The sequence below is a fragment of the Peromyscus eremicus genome, chromosome 4, assembly GCF_949786415.1.
Source record: "Peromyscus eremicus chromosome 4, PerEre_H2_v1, whole genome shotgun sequence".
NCBI lineage: Eukaryota > Metazoa > Chordata > Mammalia > Rodentia > Cricetidae > Peromyscus > Peromyscus eremicus.
This window is the reverse complement of record NC_081419.1, coordinates 146,416,324-146,422,323: the sequence shown is the minus strand read 5'-3', so window position 1 is coordinate 146,422,323 and position 6,000 is coordinate 146,416,324.

The following is a 6,000-nucleotide window of genomic DNA, read 5'->3' as shown; positions in this document are numbered from 1 at the left end:
TGCCGGCATCAGTCACAAAAAGCTCGAGGCTTGGGCAGAAAAGTAATCATCTTGTAATTGACTGTTTACTAATGGAATCTATTAATTTATTGCCACGGAAGAATCATCTAATTTGTGGTTAATGGTGTTTAAAAGATAAACAGCATAGATTAACTCTCTGGAGCACAGTCCCAGAGAGCTCTGGGTGTGGGAGGAAGTCTAGGCTTGGGCTGGATGGACATTGGGGTCAACGATCAGCTGGACTGAAGAAAGGGGCATAGTGACTCCACTTCCATCACCCTGTATTATCCCCAGAGGAGCTGAGTTCTCTGTGTGTCTCCTTCAGGACCACACATTGTCGCTCTGAGACCTAGGAGACCACGCCCCATGGCAGTCCCCACGGAACTCATTTACCCCTTCTCGGAGGCCTCACTGCCCTTGTGGAAAACAATACAGGCTGTTCGTGGCCCAGTGTGTCAGATGCCACACTGAGTCCCCTCGGAGGGAAGAAAACTGGAGAGGCAACACAGGTGCCCCGAGTCTCATGGCATTGGGATACTGGGTGGAAGGAAGGAATTCAAAATAGAAGCCACTGGGTGTATCTGGGTGGCCTTGAACTCACAAAGATCTACCTGCCTCTGCCTTGAGAGTGCCGAGATCACAGGTGTGTACAGCCATGTTCAGCCCTACCCCTCCTCCTCCACCTTCTTCCTCCTCGTCTGTTGTTTTTGTTGCTGATTTCAGCATCATTCTAAATAACACCCAAGTCTGAGAAGTAAGTAATGCATTTACTGCTAGCATGAGTTCGGAATAACACCCGGCCAGTAAAACAAAGCCGCGCTTGCACCCCACCTCGTAATCTCACAGACTATCTGTGGTGCAAAAGCGTCACCAATTCTAGCCACGCCCCCAGACACTGACAGCACCTGGAGCTGTTGGACAGTGCCACAGTCCCTGGTGACCTGTCTACTGTCACAGGCCACACTTCTCAACCTGGGTAACAGGGATAGTTACCTCCCCTGCCCAGCAATCCCCCAGCCTCCCTCCCTGCTGAAGGACACCTAGAGCATTCCCAAGGCTCAGGCAGATGGCAAAATAAGGCCTGAAGCCAGGAAGACTGGGGAGTGTTGGTTGCCGACATCTCAGAGACTAAGTGCTGGCAGCTAGGGCAGAACTCCACAAGAGCCTGAGGCAGTGACCCAAGAGGACATAGAGTCCAGCCAATGTCTTCATATCTGGGCTGGCCAGCCTGGGGCTTCCTTCACCAATACCTCCCCTGGGGCCGTTCCCCACCCCTCAGGGCCTGGGGCTCAGGGTCCACTGCCTAACCATCCCACTAGCTTCTGAAATAATGAAGAAGTAGGTTTCTGATCCTGAAGTCAGGCCCCAGACTCAAGTTGGAATAGTTTTATTTCCCCACCAAGACTGGGCCCCCAACACGGATGTGAAAGTGACCCTTCAGCAAGACCCACAGCAAGCAAGTCTGAATATCAAGCTCAGGGAAGTGCAGAAACTCACTGAGCCAAGCCTGAGGACAGGCCTTGAGATCAAGATAATCCTGTCACCCTTGGATGCTTAGCCAATGACTCCTTTCCCTACAAGCCTCAGTGACGGGATGTGTTCTGGGAACTAGAGAGCCAGGCAAGGGTTGCATCTGGGTCTGTGTGAGCCAGACTGAATCAGTGTCTCACATGATGCTCTCTCAGAGTCTGCTCTGGCCACCAGAGGTCAGGCCCACATCTCTGCTTCCTGTCCTCACCCCTCCAGGCTGGCCTGCTGGTCATCGGCCTTGCTCTCTCCAACATAGTCTCAAGCTCAGAACAGAGTGGTTCGTGGATGCCTTGGTAAATGTGTCCCACGCTCCTGCCTCAGTTTTCCCACTTCCTAGCTTTGCTTTGTCTTATGGCTGCTACTCAGCCCTCAAGGTGAAAGGTCTCACCCTATAGCAAGAGACTGCCTTCCAACAATGCCTCTGACTCAGTGAAAGGCCTCTCTCTGAGCAGGAAGTCCCACTTGGTACCTAACCCAGTCTTTCATACTGTTACACAACTCAGCTTCTCTGAATTTTTCTTCAAGTCCTAGACTTCAGGGGCTGCACAGCTGATGCTCTGTCACACCAGGCAGGGAAGCCCTCCACCCATCGAGGGTGCTCTCACTTGCTTCCCATGGTCACTTTCTGTCTCCTCGGGTCTCTTTTTTTTTGTCAAGACCTAGAAAAAAACCTCTTCTGGCAGTGTGGGTGGCGGGGGAGAGAATAAAACAAATAGAAGGTCTGTTTAACCACCTTACTGTCAAAACAGCAGCAGGGCCAAAATACCTGGGCTCTGACTCACTCAGGGCCTGACATCCTTGGCGAGAGCAGCAGGAAGTAACTGCAGGCGCATCCTGGGCCGAGTTTAGAGGCTCTGGTCCGCATCCTGACCCCTCCTCACTTGAACAGAGCTGAGATCCAAACGAAGATGCACACAGGCCCCCGAGGTGGCCTCCTCAGTCATCAGCTCACTCTCCCACACAGCCTCACAGGGAGATGCCAGGTCTCTGCACTCCCCAGCACCCCTTCCTGGCTAGAATCCCTCTGTCCACTGGCTGCATGGGAGACCCAGTGAGAGACCCACAGTTGGAAACGCTTCTGCTTCTTCTTGGGCTTCTCCTTTCCTTGGGATTTCTCTTGGCTTGCAGGAATCTTTGTGTTGGTGTGGTCAAATCTTTCTCTCCCCTTGAGGTTCCCTAGCTCTGTCCATCTAGAAGGAGAGCGCCACTGGGGGTGGGGGTGGGGGATGGTCTTCAAGGCCTTAGCTAAGGTCAAAGGTTATGAGGACTGGTGCTAGGGGTGGCAGGGGTGGGGCTTCATCATGTCTCCATGCGAAGGAGGAAAAATGCTAAAGGAGGAAATAAGACCCTGTCATGGAGTTGCATCAGACTTCAGGACTCTCGGGCTATTGGTGCTACGTAACTGCTCGCAGATTTGAATAGAAATGAAATCCAGCCAGTGGCCTTTGGACTCCCAAACCAGGTTTGTAGCCCCAGGGTCACTTATTCACCCTGCAAACAGGTCTCCTCTCAGCCGGCTCTGTGGTTCGGTGGCTAACAAATGGACTTCTGAAGAGCTGTCCCCACTACTGTGCCCCTGTGGTTCTGGGCCCTCAAACCATTCTAGGTTATGAAACCAAACCCGGGAAAGCACACAAAGTTGCATCATCGGCCTGGAACATTCTGGAACAACCCAACCCCTAGAAGTAGAGAAAAGACAGTAGGGAGAGGTAGGGGTTGGTAGGAGATAGGGAGGTGTGGGTCACAGGATTCAAAATTCCCACTTGTCAGGAAGGGGAGAGAGCGAGACACTTGGTGTTTAAAACCACACTGTAGTCAGTCGGCCAGGGGCAGCATGACCCTGTCAGGACACCTGTAAGGTTTCACTTGCTTTCCTTCCACAGCGGGGATCGAACCCAGGGCCAAAAGCTTGCTGAACCAACTAAGCCCTCGATTGTAGCTGTTAGCCCAGGTTTTCCTTTACCTTTAGAGATAGTGTCTCATGTAGCCCAGAGTGGTCTCAAACTCACTGCATAGCTGACCAACGATCCTCCTGCCTCCCCCTTTCCAAATGCTCACACCACCACACCTGGCTGTCTGTCTTCAAAATGCATTACCTAACCTCAAAATGCCCTGGACGTGAAAAGCCACCACTAACGAAAAGACACAGAACAGCTTAGGGGAAGTATTTCCAGGGCCAGTGTGACGGTGGCTCAGAGGGTAAAAGCCATCACAGCTGCCTAACTGCCTGATGGGTACCTAGAACCACACGGGGGAAGAGAAGACCTGCCTCCTGCAAGACGTCTGGATTCACACTGAGGCACGTGTTCCCCTGTTCCCCTAAAAATAAATAAATGTGTTCAACTTTTTTGTCATTGTTTGAGACAGAGTCTCCTATGTAACCCTGGCTAGCCTTGAACTTAGAGATCTACCTGCCTCTGCCTTCCAAATGTTGGGACTAAAGATGTGCACCGCCATGCCCAGCTAATTAAGAAAAATATTTCTCAACGATGTAGCACTTGCCTGGATTCCACAGGCCTCCCCTCCCCTGCAAAAACAAATCCAAGATACTCAGGGTATGGTGGTGCCTTTAATCCCAACACTCAGGAGGCAGATGCAGCCAGATCTCTGAGTTTGAGGTAAGCCTGATCTACAGAGAGAGTTCCAGAACAGCCAGGGTTACACAGAGAAACCTGTCTCAAAAAAAAAAAAAAAAAAAAAAAAAAAAAGACTTTCAAATAGACAAAAGTTCTACAGAACAATAAAAATGGCCATGGCCAAGCAGCAAAGCTAAACCGTAAATGGAATTTCTAGACATAAGTCTGGGCTCATGCGTGAAAAAACTCGCCAATTCATTACTTACCAAGTAATTGAAGAGCGGATTGTAATGACATCTTCCTTTGTGCCTTTTGGAGTTGCAATATTGAAAAGGAGCAATGGCTCACAGCCTCGGCAGGGAGGGGGTGCCGTCCCCTCACAGCAAGTGCTCATGGCAGTTCCGAGTTCTGGAATGTTTGCTAAAATCCTTTAAAATGTGCACGTTTAAAATCTCAGTACTTTTGTTTCTGAGTAGTGACTTAAGAACTCTGTATAAGGCAGGAAATTGGTGCCAGCATTTCCCAAAGGGGAAAGCGAAGCAGAGGACAAGTCGGCCATGGGCAAGGAGTAAGAGATACCACAGCACCCATCAACGATGCTACCTCAGGGCTCCACGGAAGCAAATAACAGCTCATAGAAGACAGCAGTAGCTGAGTAGGACTGGACACATGTAATCTCAGCACTTAGGCAGCTAAGGCAGGAAGATTACCAAGAGTTCAAAGCCAGCCTGGGCTACAGAGTAAAACGCTGTCTCAAAGAATAAGAGCTGGAGGTATGGTTCCTCAGTTAAGAGCATTTGTTCTTTCAGAGGTCCTGGGTTCGATTCCCAGGTCCCGTATGACTGCACACAACCATGTGTAACTCCAGGAGATCCAATGTCCTCTTCTGACCTGAGAGCAGCAAGTGTGCATGAGGTACACAGACATGCATGCACACAGAACACTCATACTCACAAAATAAATAAATCCAAGTAAAATTTAAGACGACAATATTCCAGTTAAATAAAGAGTCAGGGAGTCAAGCATGGTGGTGCACATCTATATTCACGGTACCCAGGAGGTGGAGGCAGGAGGATCAGAGGTTCAAGATCAGCCTCAGCTATATAGCCTGGGCTACATGAAGTCTACCGTTAAAAAAAAAAATCAGGTTACAGGACTTCATGTACATAGGGCTGGAGAAACAGCTCAGTGCATTGTAAGATCATGTTTATCATACGAAAATTGCAAAATATAAGAAAGCTGAAAAGTAAAATAAAAATTACCCAGAACCCACTCACCCTATGATCATCATTGAAGACATATGGCCATTGTCAGCCTCCAAAGCCTACACTGGTGTACAGTGCATGTTTCACTGAGGTTTGTTGTTCTTTTGTTTTTGGAGACAGGGTTTCTCTGTGTAACACTGGCTGTCCTGGAACTTGCTCTGTAGACCAAGATGGCCTCAAACCCACAGAGACTCATCTGCCTCTGCCTCCGGAATGCTGAGATTAAAGGCGTGCGTCACCACCACTGCCCAGCTCATTGAGTTATTTTTGAAGTGCTGTGCAAACCTGAGGTCTCCTATATGCTTGGGCAATTACTCCACCGTTGTGCCCCAGACTCTGTCACCTGACTTCTTGGTCCTGACTTGCTGTCATTTTTTACTTTACTTATTTTTAGTTTTAGAAGATTTATTTATTTTATGTGTATGTGTATACTGTTCTTTCAAAAGACATGAATTTTTTTCCCCAGCACCTAACTGCCTGTAACTCCATCTCCAGAGGATCTGACACCCTCTCTAGCCTCCTAATGTACCTGCACACATGTGTACTCACACAAACACATATACATAAATAAAAATAATTAACTTAAAAAAAGCCCTCCAGTCTTCATCAATGAAAATCTGCAAAGCATA